Source organism: Pollicipes pollicipes, unplaced genomic scaffold (assembly GCF_011947565.3).
Source record: "Pollicipes pollicipes isolate AB1234 unplaced genomic scaffold, Ppol_2.1 Scaffold_6686;HRSCAF=7923_pilon_pilon_pilon, whole genome shotgun sequence".
In the NCBI taxonomy this organism is placed as follows: domain Eukaryota; kingdom Metazoa; phylum Arthropoda; class Thecostraca; order Pollicipedomorpha; family Pollicipedidae; genus Pollicipes; species Pollicipes pollicipes.
In genome coordinates this window covers 34,914,285-34,931,266 of record NW_023596921.1, presented here as the reverse complement: position 1 = coordinate 34,931,266, position 16,982 = coordinate 34,914,285, and positions in this window count along the sequence as shown.

Genomic DNA, 16,982 nt, shown 5'->3' with positions numbered 1-16,982 from the left:
ACACCACCTAAAAAGTGATGCTTTGGAGTGTTGATCCTGGTCTGGTATTGCCATCATCTACCCTATCCGTAAAGTGAGTGCCTTTTCCCATTCCCATCGCATTGCTATTTCTTCCCTTCTCATTTTTGCATGGAAGCGGTCTATCGATTCTTCACCGCCACTTGTGCTGGCCTGAAACCCATCCTTTCATTGAACTCCCAACTCGTCCTGACAAAGCCCATGTTCGATGACCGTGGCGTTTCGTTCCTGTTTTCCGTATTTTGCGATTGTTCCATCACTTTTTATTTACTGGGGAACACAGCCCCACACCACACCAATCACTGTCACTCACTTTTTTCCAAAAAAACCTGGCTCCTTCTCCGGCAGTTTCACTTCCCTTCTTATCTATCCTACGTTGCATTGCCAAAAATTATACATAAGCACCTCTTCCCCAATAACGTGCCTGCCGACGCAAGAGCTACCAATCAAACTCCCGCTCTTTGCCGGAGGGATTAACAAAAAATACATCTGGCAGCGCTTTCTCTCCAAGCCGACGGGCTTTAAAAATCCTGACATCTTCATCTTCAACCGGCGTGTGACGTCACAGACCACTTGACCTTGTGGTCACGTGTCGTGACGTAGGCGGGTACTGGGCCGTGATCGGTGCTGACAAACTGTTGACGACAAATCGAACGCGGTCTATGACACGCAAAATTGGAGCGTAATATGGTAACCAATTTCGATAAGCACTGCCAGATATGTGGCATGAAATACGCAAATTCTCAAGCATGAACGGGAATTGCCTTGGCGCCCAACGCCTCATAGCCTAGCAGTCGTGAAGTCTTGCAGCCGACAGCTACACGAGACAACAGATACCCAACAATAACGATTTTACTTTGACGGTTCAGGATTTTCGCCCGGGTGCAGTAATTGAAGCATAAGTAGTGTACACGTGTAACATCATGCGTGCTTGCAGTCTACATGAAAGTTGGACGATTGCAGACATCTATAAAACAGATATAGCATTTAATAGTCTTGATTCGTCATTTACCTTCTTGTATCCCTATCACCTGAATCACGGGCTGTACTCAGCGTGTTGTGTTTGTCTTATAATTATAAGTTAAAGTGATTCAGTCATAATCCCCAGTCAGCTACACAAGTCCAAATGCGATGGCTTTGACTTCATTATTGTACACTAGATTTGTATGCTACAATGAAGTTTTGGGTCTTGCCAACTAAAGATAACGATTGGAAATTGTTGAATGCTGTCTATTGCCCATGCCCTTGCCCCCCATGTCCATTGTATTTTTTAACTGAAAGTGACTGGCCTGTTATCATGAGGTTTTTATCATTCGATATAGCAGCTTAAGGAATGCACTGTTTTCATCAGCCATGTATCTTCGCCAAAAAATGTTGTGTTTACTTGAAGGAATGACAATGTCGGGCAACAATTTGAACAATTCTGTGCACTTAAGCGACATGGCGCAGGTTGACACCTTTTCAGAATAATGATCCAGAAGCGTGCATCAAGAATCATCATATTTGAATGTTGTGTGGAGCCTCTTTATTAAGCATATGCACATAAACTGACCCTGAATCAAAGCTCTGACGCTTGTCTAGAGTTGCGTACCATATCTTCAGGTTCGTAGTTCATTATACTACTGGCAAGACCCTCGGTGGGCAGGATGAAGCGGCTTGGGCATGCAGTGAGCACCGCAAAGCTGCAAGCTAAGAAAGTAGCATACGAATGTAGTGAAATATTGTCTTAAACAGCCAACAATGCAGTGATATTTCCTCGATCATTCACTAATCTAGCTGCTCATCTTCATATCTATGGATGTCTGTACTAATCATTTACCTGCTGACTTGCACGCACACTTACTGTTTCAAGCCCTTGATGATCATTTATTGGAACTTCTGAATAGGGTAACCTGGCATAACATGCCAATCAAGCGATCAAGTGAAAATATGTGGAATAGGTGGAGGAGGATGCAGATGGGCCAGAATGCCTCGCTACAACATCTCTTTAAAACATTCAAGTTCAATGTTGCCACAGTGGCATAGTCATATGCAAGTGCCTCTTATTACAAGGCGATGACAATGTGCTAGTAGTTGGCATGCCAGATGCCCCATATATATATATATATATATATATATATATATATATATATATATATATATATATATGTGTGTGTGTGTGTGTGTGTGTGTGTGTTAATGCCATAGAGATATGCCAGGCATTCGCCATTGTTTCGTGTTGTAGCTGGCAGCCGCACACAATACTTACGCATATCCACACCTCGTCGGCGCCCTCCCCCGTGCATCTATCCGAAGCAGGGTCACACTGGCCTGACTCAGAGGTCAAGGCTCTGCACACAGACAGTGGGCTATCCTGACTCCCACAGTGGAAAGTGGAAAACCCCGGCTCCTCCAGCCCCCCCCCCCTCCCCCCTCCTCTCCTCCGCCTTTGGTTGCGTCCACGCTATCAGGGACGTCCGCTGCTGCCGCTGTGTTCGTCAGGCCGATCTGGAGCGAGTTGGACGGGAACCCCGGGTCTCCGGACTGAGTTGCACTCTTTTGTCAAGCGGCGCCGCGTAAGAGGAAACTGGGAGCTGAAAAATGAGATGAAAAGGCCAGCAGGTCGCACAGAGTTTCGTGTCTACCAGAAAAGCCCTTTGACCTATGGCGTGGAGCTCGACGGCGGTGACGAGATCACGCCGTTTGGGATTTTGAATGAGCAATGCAAAACGCGAGTCTCCAGTCGGGACCAGGATAAAGACGTGCCGTGCACCACGCTCAGTTCCAACAATCAATCAACCACTGTTTCGCGACCCTCCGAGGAAGTCAAGCGTGCACGTGGCCTACCGGCGGCGCTGCTCAAAGACAGAAGGCAGGACGCCCACCTGGCGACCTTTCAGCGTCTAGAGGTTATACACCGTCGTCCAAAGTGCGCAGCTTGCGCGGCTCGACGGGCAACTTCCAGGGGCAATGTCTATGGACCGACTGACCAACAGGCCCGCTGGCAGGCCAACAAACATATTGGCCGGCCGGCCCACTGAACGACCAGTGAACTTACGGACCGGCAGGCCCGCTGGCAGACAAGTGAACTTACGGACCGGCAGGCCCGCTGGCAGACCAGTGAACCGACGGACAGGCCGAACCACTGACAGACCAGTGAACCGACAGACCGGCAGGCCCGCTGGCAGACCAGTGAACTGACAGACTGACAGGCATGCTGGCTGACGTGAGATCGACCAACGGGCATACCCCCTGGAGGCCTGGGAACGGACTGTCTGGGGCAGGCCTGCTGACAGACCTGCGCCAGACTGGCCGCCAGGCCCACTTGCAGACCCACTGGCAGGCTTTCCACCCACGCGCCGCCCCCTCCGCTCCCCGTGGCCCTGGTGTTGCACTCTTTTGGGAGCCCGGGTATCCATCTCCCTTTGAAAACGCCGTGCCAACTCCCCCGCCCCCACGCCGCCCGCGGTAGCCGTCCGACCGCCTCAAGCAGCAACATGCCACACCCACCCTGTTTGTCCACATCGACCTGCCCCCGCACATTGTTCATGCTGCAAGACGATCTGACCGACCAACGATCACTGTCCCCGTCGGCAACCGCCGCGCCCGCCCCTTCGCCACCGTGGCAGGCGCTCAGAACACTCTCCTGTTCTCGCTTGCGCTGACCCTGGTCCCGTTTATGTCGTATGACCCAGTATGCTGTAGCCCCAGTTGAAGCTTCTGTCGGTGGTGAGACGACCTCACAGTCAGCAGCCGCACGAATTTTATCACAACTTGCTGTCGCGGTAAAGCATTTAGGATTCACAAAAACGCGGTAGTTATTTTCTGTTTTACAAGCTTAAAAACATAGTGCAGACTTCAAGCGCGTCCACAAACATTTACACACCACCAAATGCCTCCTGCTTCATCTGGTTAGACTGGCACTTAATAACACTTTACCCATTACCCCACAGTAGCGCACCTGGCTGTGGATCCGGCAGCCCAGCTCGACTCGCTGTGGACATGCCATCGCCGGACCCGCCCGCCGCCGCCAAGCAGGCAGGGGAAATGATACCGAGCAGGCGCTGGCGGCAGGCGAGCGGCATTCAGCGCAGACGATCAGACTGATGTACAACAGACTTGCACAGCTACGCCATCAGGCCACTACGTCTACAGACCAGAGTTATGTCGCTCCTGGCAGCAAACAGGACCTTCATCACACGGACGGGTCGTACCAAGGCTCAGCACCCAACGGGCAGCACCCGCTCAAAGAGACGGGCGCGGCCGCCTCTAACCGCTGCATGTCCCGGTTCACGATGTCGGCTTCTTTATCAACCTCTGGCCGTGCGCGAGGGGAATCGGACGCCTGCTAGGTGCTGGTGGGCCTGGAGGAACGTGGGGCGTGGCGCTCGGCGTGCTCGCAGCCGTCGCTAGGGGAAGCCAATACGTCCCTCTGGTCAGGACTGAGTGCTTGGAGCGTCTGGTTGGCGTCACTGTCAGCAGCTGCTGTGAAGATGGCCCAGCTGCGGTCCTCGTCTACAGATGTAAGTGGCATAATGGCTCGAAAATGCTTGCCTCGGGTGGAGGGGAGGGAAGCATGACATATTCTAGCACCTCTCAAGCGTCATTGACATAAATCAGGGTGTTTTGACACGACAAAGAAGTCTGCACTTCGACCACTGCAGTGAAGTGAATCTTTCAGTTGGTGTCATCATTCACCAGACTTTGCGTTCGACTCGAACTGAACCATGAATCGGCTCACAATCAATCGTTTTGGGGGTGGGCCGCGAGATGAGTTGGCTCAGTAAGAAATATGCTGCTTTGTGCTATCACCTTTTCACATTCTTCGTAAATTTCTCATTTTTCTATCGAGGCTGTTCCAATGAGCCATACGGCTCAAACTAAAAATGTAACAAGTGGAAACGCAGTACGCCGCAGACAAATTTACAGACCATTCCAGAGTGTTAAAATAGGCAGTATGCATCATTAGTTATAAGGCTTTTTGCAAAATTATCATCAGGTTTGTTATTGTCATTTCTTGGCAGTAAATACAATTTTGCTGATCCCAACCTTAAGTTTGTCAAATGTTAGCCCGAAACCAGAAAATATTACTTGGTACAGATATCTTACATTTCTATATTCCCTGTCAAAACCTGTGAAAGATTATCTGCTACCACTCATCAAATCCTAGCGAGTTATCCCTATTGAGAAACTGCAATCTGATGTTGAATTGTTGACATGTCATCGCCGACATGTCGTTGCTGGTACTAGCTAATGGAAATGTGGCAGGTGGCAGGTGCAGACTGCCAACTGTTAGGTTGAATGCAGTCTAGTCTACATTGTATGCCACGTGACTAATGGGTCTGGGTCGTAGGCACCAGGTAGAATGTGCCAGGCTAGAGCTGACACTTGAAAAAGTTGGTTGACGACAGGCCGCGTGATAGATATTGTTGGTATCTTCCGATATGCCCAACGTCACATAGAATTCCACTCACCCCAGTGCACTGGGGCAAATGTAAATGCAAATGCATATGCAAATGTGCTGGACCATGGGCATATTCACCACTGCAGTAGTGGATGCGTCCGCCGTCCAGTCTGCACCAATGGCAAACGTGCCAAGAGGCCAGCCTGCAAACCATGACAAACATGCCAACAACAGGAGTCGGACGGAGTACTGCCCGTAATAAGATAGTAAGCTGTTTCATTCGAGGCGACTTTTCTTCACCTTACTTACTCGCGAAAATGTCATTTATCACCAGATTTTGTCATGTTCTGTCGTCTTACAAACTTCTCAAATCATTGAACAAATCGTGATGCTCTCAATAACCTGTTTCAATAATTGCTGCTCTAGTATTTGATAAGCTATTCCAAATTAGATGTGCGTCATCTTTGACTCAACAAGATCTCGTCAAGGTCTGAAATCGTTTGCTGACCGTTCAACATGATGTTGAGAACAGACAGATCATAGCTCCAAAAGACCGCAAACTTCCCTATTTTAAGCAGATTTTGTTAGCAATGCTCACCCCAAAACATGATGTATCATGAAAGGTCATTTCTTATGGTTTTACCAGTTTTATGTAAACAAAAACAGGGTGATGGCCTGAAAATCCATTCAAGTAATATCTGCTACAAAGTTTTGATAGCATGCCTCGCATTGAAAGATGTGCTTGGTTTTGCCCCACCTCTGCCACAACGAGAACTCGTCGAAACCTATCACGATTAGCAGACGGGCTTATGGCCACCTCACATCCATTCCTTGTTTCCAACTGCATATAGAGCCACTATCACTCGTCATCAGTGCAAAGAAAGGTACCTGCCTGAATGCTGACGCGACTCAGACGAAAGTTGCGATCACCGCCAACAGCTGCAGGGAAGCTCCCTTCGCGGCACCTCGGCACCACTACTTCCGAGTCAGATGGATATCGAACGATGTTCAGAAGTGCAACCAGCAGGGGCTTGACGGACCTGGAAGTTTTCCTTAAGCCCGAAAACTCTGATTTCTCAGCAGATGGTCCCTGACAAGAAGTTCAAACTCTGCCTGGTGCATTATCACCGAGCTCAAAGCGCTCCCTTAAGGAAATCCTGGCTGCGCCCCTGCCCACTTCCACGTGAGTCAGTGTAGCAGGCAGGGGTACTATTGGTCCCTCGTCAACTCGTATGACGCAGGTCTGTCGTCAGCAGTAACGACACCAAACCACCAGCTATTCACAGCGCAATGGAGTAACCCCCTCCGCTAGTCTTTGAGGCTACTAAAGTGCATCAACTTTTGCATTCTTCTCTTAAAAATTATGCGTCAAGCAAGCAATTTCTTTCTCCAAATTCAATTATTCGGCCCCGCTACGATGCTGCTAGTTCATCGCTTCAAATGTCATTGTAAAGGCGAAAAGCTCCCTTGAATATAGTTCGGAGCCACAGTTAAAATGCGCCGTATTGCCACGGATCCGCTGCTCCTCGAGCTGCAGAAAGAAAAGGAAGCGCCAATGCATCGCCGCGTTTCATCTTGGTGCTGACATGAGCGTAGCTTTCTACCAATGGCCGTGGATTAAGTGACATGTCTCGTCGTCTTTGGGGATTTACGACGCACTCAGCTGAGAAGGCTATATGGGTTCGCCTGCCTCTCACCGTGGCAGTAATGGCGGGCACTGCGAAAATCGGAACCGGTATCTCTGGTTTCCCTACGGCGCAGCTTAACCACTACACTACTGGGACCCAGTGGCATGTTTCTGTTGGCACTCGATTCTTAGTTGGTGTCATTTGAACGCCGAAACAACTTCCACATAATTTATTGCGCAAATAAACACATTTTATGCAAATCTACGCTTTTTCCTGATGGTCTGTGCACACCAAATCCTTAGTTGTGTGCTTTAGCATGATTCCAACTATTATCGTTATCACACCACACATTCAAATATGGCGGTCGCGCCGTGTTTGACGCTGTTGCTGTGTGGAAACAGTGCACAAGTTGGTGCTCCTTTCCCTGTGGGTTTATGTCACGACCAAAGTCAATGCACAATGCCTCGTTTTACCAAGTGCGTCTTGCGGTCTGGTCAGATCTGCAGTCCGCTTCTCCGCAGGCTGCTCCGGCGCAGCTTACGCTTGAGCCGAGGAATGGAGCTGAGTCTCCCGAGAGCGCTTGATGGTCTCCATATCCCGTGATCCTTTTACTGCATATCATATTCCGCATTCGCGAAGCATCGAGGGGCGTGGGGGTGGGGGTGGGGAGGGGGGAAGGGGCGCGGACATACCAGGAGGCAATACCCGCCTTTGCTCGACGCTTGCAAACGCCAAGAGCTCCCCACATGCAGATGGCGCGCGTGTGGCAGGGGTGGCCTGTGACAGCTTTGATCACACACCGGCCGAAGAGCGGGCGACCCGGCCGTGACCTTGACCTACCGATCCACCTGCCGGTCAGCTTGAAGCGATGGCGCCGAGCGCCCCTCAATAGCATGCAAATTCCCGGCCAAAGTTTGTCGATTATGACTGCCTGTCTGGGATCAACCGCCGGCCGGGTATTAGGGGCCTCGGCCGTCGGATCCGGGCTGAGTCACTGATAGCGCTGGCTCATTTTCGGGTCGGAGCCACCCGGCTCGCAGAAACAGAGCCCTCCCCTCCCCTCCATTGGGAACGAACCCGGCCACCGCATCAAGTATGCGCGGCGATGAAGCCCGAGCCAATTTTGGAAATAAGTGTCGGCCAGCGTCGGATGGGATGGGTCCCTGCTACCCCAGAGGAGGGGAGGGGCTGAAAGTTACGACAGCATGTCGGAGAGGCCGTTGCAACCGGAAGGAATGGGCTCGTTTGTATTGTCGAGCTTTGCCCTCTGTCGGACGTCGCGTAACTCACAATGACCGCAGTCCCAGCAGCGGAAAAAGAGTTTTCGTTCGAGAGAGAGAATGTATTGTTGACGCGGTTGGATACGACACATGACATGATTGTGACAAAAATAAACCCAGCAGACCATAGCAAAATATCTTATAACAGTGCAGAACTTTGTCAAGAACACACCGTAACGGCATCAAAGGCAAGTCCAAAAATAATTTTCGTTTAGAGCACTGGCATAATATGCAGACTCAGAACTTAAGTAGGCAATAGCTATTTCACAGCACAATTGATGTTTTCCGACGAACTTGCGACTAAAATATCAGAAGTCCTTGAAAACAAGCCACAGCTTCTGGATCGTCCTGATATTGGGTATGTATTGTTCAGATCTCCAGACAAATTAACTACAGACATTAAAAACCCGTTCATCAGCTCTACCATCGTCATAACCAGCTTCACAGTTTGAAGGTCGTTTTTGCTCACCAAGAATTTAGCTTAAAGGAATAACCGGAATTTTGCAGTTCGCCATCGATCATAAACAGCAAGAAATTTAAAGTAGGCATACATCACATGGACGAAAATAGTCCGCTGTTCCCTTTACCAGGGCGTGGGTGCAGTTTCGCGAAATAAGTTGGGGGCTTAGCACGAAAAATGGCAAAACCTTTTTCCCAAATCACGAAAAGGCGTGTTTCTTCCCTAATTTGACAAATGTGTTTCTCCCAGCTGTGGCAGCTGGAGCTACACCAGCTGAGTAGGAGGTTTCACATCTGTTTTAGAGGTTTGCATGTTTTTTCCATCGTGCGCCCCACAGTTTAGAGGCTTGTTTTGTACCAACTCCACAAGGGTATACACACAATATTTGGGAACCCTTGGTCCAGGAGAACAAACTTGTACAGCCTATTGCTTGATTTTCCTCTGAGTAATCGAGTAAATGTTGAAGAGAGCAAAATTGTGAGAGAGAGAGAGAGAGAGAGAGAGAGAGAGAGAGAGAGAGAGAGAGAGAGAGAGAGAGAGAGAGAGAGAGAGAGAGAGAGAGAGAGAGAGGGAGAGAGAGAGAGAGAGAGAGAGAGAGAGAGAGAGAGAGAGAGAGAGAGAGAGAGAGAGAGAGAGAGAGAGAGAGAGAGAGAGGAGAGAGGAGAGAGAGAGAGAGAGAGAGAGAGAGAGAGTATGGGAATACAGTAATATTAAGTAATAATAATAATAAGAGTAATCTTGGTTGCAAGCGTTTGTTTCGCGCAGCAACTAGAGACGAGAACGACTGTGTGCGTATGTGTTGACTTAAGTAACCTAATCCAACGACTGAAAGCAGATGCAAACATTAATTAACGGCTAGAACATAATTTCCCTCGTGCACCATGATGAGAACGACGAAACGAAAGGCTTAACCGTGAAGCCCGTCAACAAACCCATAAATCTAAACTTCGAAAGGCAAGCATAATCATTAACGACACCATCATTAATCCTGACTGGAACGCAAAATAACCGGGAAAACAACCTATTTCGTCTGAGCATGAATGAAATGTGATGATTAACAGCAGTATGAGAAATACAAACGAGCGACACAGGGCAAGGACGGCAACAGGAATGATGACGCCCAGTTCCCGAACCTTGTTTCTATCCTCAAAACACAAAAATGTATCAAGCGCATGTCAATAACATGGTTTGGTGATGATCAATTGAGATCAAAACAAACTATTTTTATGCCCTCCTGACTTTGTTCAATTCATCTTAGCGCATACACGGAGACCTCTCAGACACTTGTTTTGAAGACCGAACCCAGGCTCAGGAGCATTCAGCAGGAGGGTTATCGACATCTTGAAGTTTCTACTTCCGTTAATTAATTATTTGTCGTGCAAGCCGCCACAAGCAGTGTGATTAGGGTTATGATGCAACGGTGAAACGTGTTTTATAGCGCATGCCATGACTACAATTTTCAGCCACAACAAACGGAAAAGCTTGGGTCGATATTATGCCCGAAAATCATCTTACGAAAACCGATGAAATGTTTCCACGGCATTATCATCAACCCCGCGAAGTCCATGCTGCGACGTCCAATCGCGTAGTCTATTTTAATATCTGCATTATCTTAACGCGATTGGCAATAACCCGGGGAGCAGCACACATTTTGTAACTGGCACTGCTTAATTCCACGTTGCGCGTAACGGATGAGATCACTTTAGTGGGCGATCTCTCGCAGCCATATTGAAACAGCCCATGGCCGGGGTATTCTACCCTAACCGCCGGCCCTTGAGGCTGATACGACCCCGCGCCAGCCTGGTGGTAGCCACATCACCGGCCGGCTTTATTGGAGCTGCCAAATCCGCAGCGCCGAGCCGAACATCCTATAGCAGTCAGCGCGGCGGGCAGGGAGAGTGGGAAGCGGACCGCACGGCTGCTGGCCGCAGCCAGCTGGGTCCAGGAAACGCCATACCAGTGTGCTCTTGTGCTACTTTTCTTGTTCAGCTTACATTTGACAATAGGATCCTTGGATCAATGTGTTTTTTCAGACACAGTTTGAAGCTGCCCTGGGTATTTCAGTGACATCCTCCTAATGGTGCACAGGGGGAAGTTATCATGTGTCTAAGGTTTATCCGAGTCCAGAATGTTGTAGAAAGCCATTTGAATACTTGCGACTGGGCATGCCCTCAATTGCATCAATTTGTGTCTTTGGCTTTCTATTGGCGGCAATTTTTAAGGTGAGACTAAGATTTCGGGTGGAGTGACATCTTTCTGCTCAAAATTTTATTATCTTTTTTTTTAATTGTGCACAACGTAAGAATCCGGTGTGCCCAATGCAGAATGAAGAGTTTTAGAAACGTCTTCCAAAATTTTATCCAGGACCTGAGATCTGGTTTTTGAAAGCGCGGACACAATAAACACGATTCTTATGGGATTATTTCACCAAAATGTTGTGCTTACCCAACACAAACCGATATGCCCAAATGTGTTATGTCATTTGCACATATGTTCATGATGCGTGGCTTCGTTAAAGGTGCATCCCGCCTCGAGGGCCTATTTCAAAAGCATACTCTTGTAAATCCTCAGCACTAGCTATGTTTAATAATAGCACTGGGTGGTGCCACTACAGCATCGTCAAGACATGATATGGATATCAATTTCCATCATTTTTTTTAGATTAAAGCACTCTGCCAACGCTTTATAACAGCACTACGCTTACAATGGCGACCATCGTCGCCATAAACACTGCCGTGCGAACCTCTACTGGTACAAATGAAAGAACGTTTGTGATTGGCCCGGCGGGCGGCAAGGACCTGTTCAAGAGTAACGCACTGGCTGAAGTTTGAGCCAGTGTGTCACAATAGAAAAGGTGATACTCCCATTCCCAAACCCAAAGTGCGCCTCGAAAACAGCTACACGTTGTTGGGGACAAAATCAAAGCCGCATAAAAACGTTTCGCTCAATTTGCTGGATAATAGCTTTATGTTTGTACTTTCGTTGTCTAAACATTGTGCCAGGCTTTCGTAGTATTTAGTACATAAATATTTCACACATCAGTCTCCTCTAGGTGATATTCTGCCGCAGGAGCCGCTACTTCGAATCGAAATTCGAAGCCGTTCAGATGGATTTCGAGACAAGTGATATTACTGATGAAATCGTTCGCGTCTGCTCTAACAATGACTGAAACGTACAAAAAAGATGGGATATTTCCTTTAAAAGAAGTGGCTCACATTCGTAGCGGGTCTGAACTAAAATAGTCATCTTGAAGATCATCCGATGCAGTTCACAGTCCTGCCTTTCTTAAGACCTAAACCCCTCTAGTTTCTGGGTCATACGTCGGCGGAGATGTGCGGACTTCATCGGGTAGATTATCTTAAGGGCACCCAGACATTCATGACGCCGTAATGACGTCGTTCAAATCCTGTCATTTCATTAGCGGTGCGACAACCAAGGCCAAGTTATAAGCAAGCTTACCGCTCATATATGATGCTTGCTTCAATATATCCAAACGTGAAATACTCCCTGCAATGTAATGCAATGGTGTTGGCCAGCTGCGCGTGATTCGCGGAATCTCCATTGCCGCATGCCGCGCGCAACGATCGTGGATTGCTGCGTAAAATTCCTGAGAGGGCCACTTCTCCATAGCCAGAATGACTTGACACACGTTTTGGGGGTAAAAATCGCAACGAATGCTCTATCCGCTAGTGAAAATTAAGCTCGATTGCCCGATATGTCGGAGAGATATTCTCAGGAAAACCCTATCACAGGGGATTCTTTGATCCCTTTATCAGGGCGGGAGTTAATACGCGCTCGAGCGATGGTCAAACTGACATTCGAAGGTTTTTCAGGAATTGGTTCCTAACGGCGCGGCGTAGCCGCGCCAAATTTTGCATAGCTGTAGGAAATTGAATAGCAAATAATTTGGTGTCAGACATTTAGATGCACCTCGTAAGGTCGCTGACCTAAGGCAGGTCAAAGTCAGGCCATAGTTTCAGCGAAGGCAACTTCTAGGGAATTGTTTAATCTGATGCAACAACGGAGCGTTAGACGAAGCTACACATCTCTGTGATGCTTGTTTAAACAACACAACAATTGAATGAGCAAGCTAAGTTGACTTAAGGTCAGGTATAAAGGTTGGACGAAGGTCAACACCAACCTGCTTTATTACTCCAGGGCTTGCTGTATAGGATAGTTCTGGTGCTCATTTCGAATTTATTGATAGCAAAAACCGCGCTCTACATCTTTTATGGACTTCTTAAAGGTCAGAATAGGCCATTGACCTAAAATGAGCCAGGTCAACGTTTATGTTTTTAGAAGCATACTGTCTAGCATTATCTTTGCCGCTTATTCAAATGCAAAACTCAGAGCAATCTTGTTATAAGTTTGGTCACCATGATCTTCAAAGGGTCAAACGAGGCCACTGACCTTAAATGAGCATGGAAACTTTTGCTTAGTCATCTAGGTTCTGGGAGCACTTTGGAGATCAGCCTGAAATATGACCTTCTTTGACCTTATTTGACCTGAAAGTCATAACCTAGGAACATAAAACTTTGATCTAAGTGAGCTCATGTGCAGGATAACACACCCTGTAAATTTGGTGTCTTTACCTTTCTTAGTTCTCGAGATCACAGAGGGGGCTCAAATTGACCCCCCACCCGAGCGAAGGGTATGCAGCCGGCCACCTGGTCACTGTTAATTAAACAATGTACCGGTCTCATATGTTCGATTTAGCCAAAAATCGTTCAAGGAACCGTTTGGAAGCGATAGTTTGGTGTGTCTACTGCAGTGAATATTAAGAGCTTCGGATGAAATTTAAGCCTGATTTTCCACATCTTTCCCTGTGTTTTTTTTTAAACTTTAAGCTGTTTTCGAGCAGTGGATGTCAGCTCTGAATATGCAATGATTTAGAGGTCGGTCAGCATGCCACAACAACGCAGTTCTTTCCCACAGAATCCAACATTTATCCTTCAATTATGTCCCGCACTTTGCATGTTTGTGACTTTCAGCGACGCGCTAATTTGCCAGCTCAAATAACGCTGCCGTCCCACAAGGATTCTGTGTTGAATACCGCGTCCGTTGATGCTTGGGCCTGGCGAAGATGGTCCACTCCGGCTCGTGCTGCACATCTGTGCAGCATTAAATGTAGTGTTCCACGTTTGTTTGGGGGTTTGCATTAAAACAGGCATCTCGAAGAGCATTAATCGGTACTGTTTACATCTTTGCTCTTCTTAAGATCTGCGTTCTTTTAGTTTTTGAGTTACACATCCGCGAAGATGTGCAGACTGTTTCAGTGAAGCTATTTCAGGGTTATCCAGGCATTCATGACGTCATAATAATGTCATTTAAATCCTGTCATTCCACAAGCCTTTCGGTGATCTTGCCAGGACAAATATAATGGTTAAGTCGTTCATATCTGGCATTGGTAAGAAACATTTTCAGACAAAATGGCCGTCAACTGGCGCTCAATCAATGTTGTGCGAACTACGATGACGTAATCAAACAATCGTGTTTCGAGAGGCCTATCAAGCAAAGAAATTGTGCTTTCTAGAACAGTCCTCTCGATCAAAAAGGAAAGCAATAGTCATGTATATATATATATATATATATATATATATATATATATATATATATATATATAACAATAGAGCTAATTATATAGAGCCAATTTCGTCGCTTGCTTCAATATCTTCAAATGTGAAACATTCCCCTTAACTGGTCCAACGCATGCACCACTAAGGATTTCCGCAGTGGCGTCCAACACCAAAGCAATCGCCGCCCCAGAAGTTTTGTTGGTAAACAATAATTCCATCATCTCCTGCCAAAACTGCAAAACGAGGGTCGTTGAATGAAAGAAGAACGTAAACACGCTGATGGAAAAATAGCTGTATAGAATATTGTTCAGATTGACGCGTGGTAAAACAGCCCGACTCGGATAAAAAAGTGACGAAATATATAATTTCACGCAATGCATAGTGCCAAACTGTTTTTGACTAAAAATGTCGGTGACTGCGACGACAAAATGTTGCAAAGTACACTGCACCAACTAACATGAGTCCTCCACGGTAACGTATTTCGTGACATAGCATTAGCACACCCTTATGTAAATATGTTTCATCCCACCATATAACACCATGGCATCTTTGTAGATCTCACGGCACCTGGCCAAAAAAGTTTAGATTTGAGAGATTATATTTGTTTAGAAAAATCAGATTTGGTGGCAGGTCAACGATAAATGAATGTTTTTTTTTTCCAGTGGCCCGCCCGGTTGGCCGATTCGTTTTTGACCCGCCCACTCTTGGTGTCCCGTACCAAACAATAGCAAAATACTGAAAAGGATTGATATATGGCAATCAATCTGGCTGCAAGGGAACCTTTCAAATGTTGCGATGCGGAGGTACGTAGTGGCTTTCAGTGCAATGCAATCTGGCAAATGGGATTCGTGGTGCAGCTTCATGAATGCCTACGCTTATGTTCGGACCATGTTGATTTGGTTGGCCATAGCGCGATAGGGCGTCTTGTCCTTGGCGACGAGCGGCAGGGACATTTCAGGGAAAGTCGGCGGGATGATCCGATCGAGTTGAAAAGTCACCTGTGGTTATCTAGTGCGCCTTTTAAGACACAGAAAATGCTGGTGGCGCACTTGAACTCGCGCCTCTTCCATAAGAAGCGCGAGCTCGGTTTGCAGGCGATGGCACTCCTAGTGAAAGGAAATAACTGGGGATAAGATTGGTTCTGCGGTACCAGTTCATGATATTTTTACTTTGTTCTTGTGTCTACGTACCAGTTGCACTGATCGTGATATTCAACGCATTACATTAATGTTTTTACTGGCTTCAAAATGATTTCTTTCCTGCTGAACCTTTCCCTAACATTATCACACCACAAAAGTTTGCAGTCCTAACTCCTGTCTGAGAGGATTAAAAAGATCAACATCATGACAAAACTAAAGTTTCTCTTAACCTATTCATTCAGTCAAAGTGAGCTTAACACCAGCTTGAAATTAAGTATGCTGCTTTAGCTGGTCCCTTTCCAAGTGTCTGCTAAAGCAAAGATCGTTGCATCCTTACAAATGATTCCTGCTATCAATATATTTTAAAAAACGAGCATGTTGCCTTCTACAGCCAGGGACCAAAGGTAACATTCTCACCCAGCAGTTACCTGCTTGATAAGAGTGGGTACTTTTTGCATCCAGCAAAAACTCTGAAATTACGTAGGCACTTGTTGATTTTGTGTGCATTACCCATTGCACAGCAGCAAAGCATGCCCGCGACATTCCTGTAGTGATGTAGATGGCACAAGACACTACACAGAGAGCCAGGAAACTAACGCGGGTGAACATGTCGCCACATCTTGCCGAGACCGTTCACTCACACCTCTAATGGAGATTTGGTAAGATTTGTCGTAGCTTGTCCGATCACCAGTGTCCTTGGCAAGTGGCTAGTATGTACATGTAATGTCAAAACGCCAGTGGTCATGTAAAATGTCGGATGACGTGCTTCATGTTCCTAACTGTCTTCAACCACGTCTTAGGAATGTGGCAGAATTCTATATTTGTACATGAGTCAATCACGGTGCACCAAACGTTAATCAGTGTGACTTACAAAAACTGCGCCATCTAATAAAGTTCTTCTCATGGTACCTCTCATAGCGTGTTGCAAAGTACGGATGCCTAGTGACGTGCCATTGTCAATACACATAACAACTTGTTTTTTATTGCGTAAGTGTGACTGCAGGCAACTGTGGGAGGTAGGCTAGTGAATAATAGTTTTTGTATTTTGTTTCAGTATGGGCCAAAAAAATAATGAAAATCTATTAGCGTCTGTCATTTTATCGTTGGGGTTAAAAATCACCCAACTATTTTATTCTCCTGGATTAAAGAGCAAATACTGCAAGCACCGACCAGTGGACAGCCATGCGTGCGCACGCGTTATAATTTTGACGCAGCTGGCAATCCAGCAGTAAATGACGCTTGCATTTTGAGATTGTTTCGCCAGCTGCGGTTTCCGAGAATGGATATGAGATGGCCGTTTTATTTAGTCGGAGTGCATACTAGATGAGCGTCGTCTTGCGTTTGTGAACTGGGTACCACCGAAACTGTCGAGTGGTATGCGTGAGTATGCTGCACCTAACGTAGAGTCTGAAAATGTGAGATGACGTGCACGTGGCTTTGGGTTATTGGAGCCAGAGACGATTTTGTCACCTGCAATGTTGTGGTACTTGTGAATTAG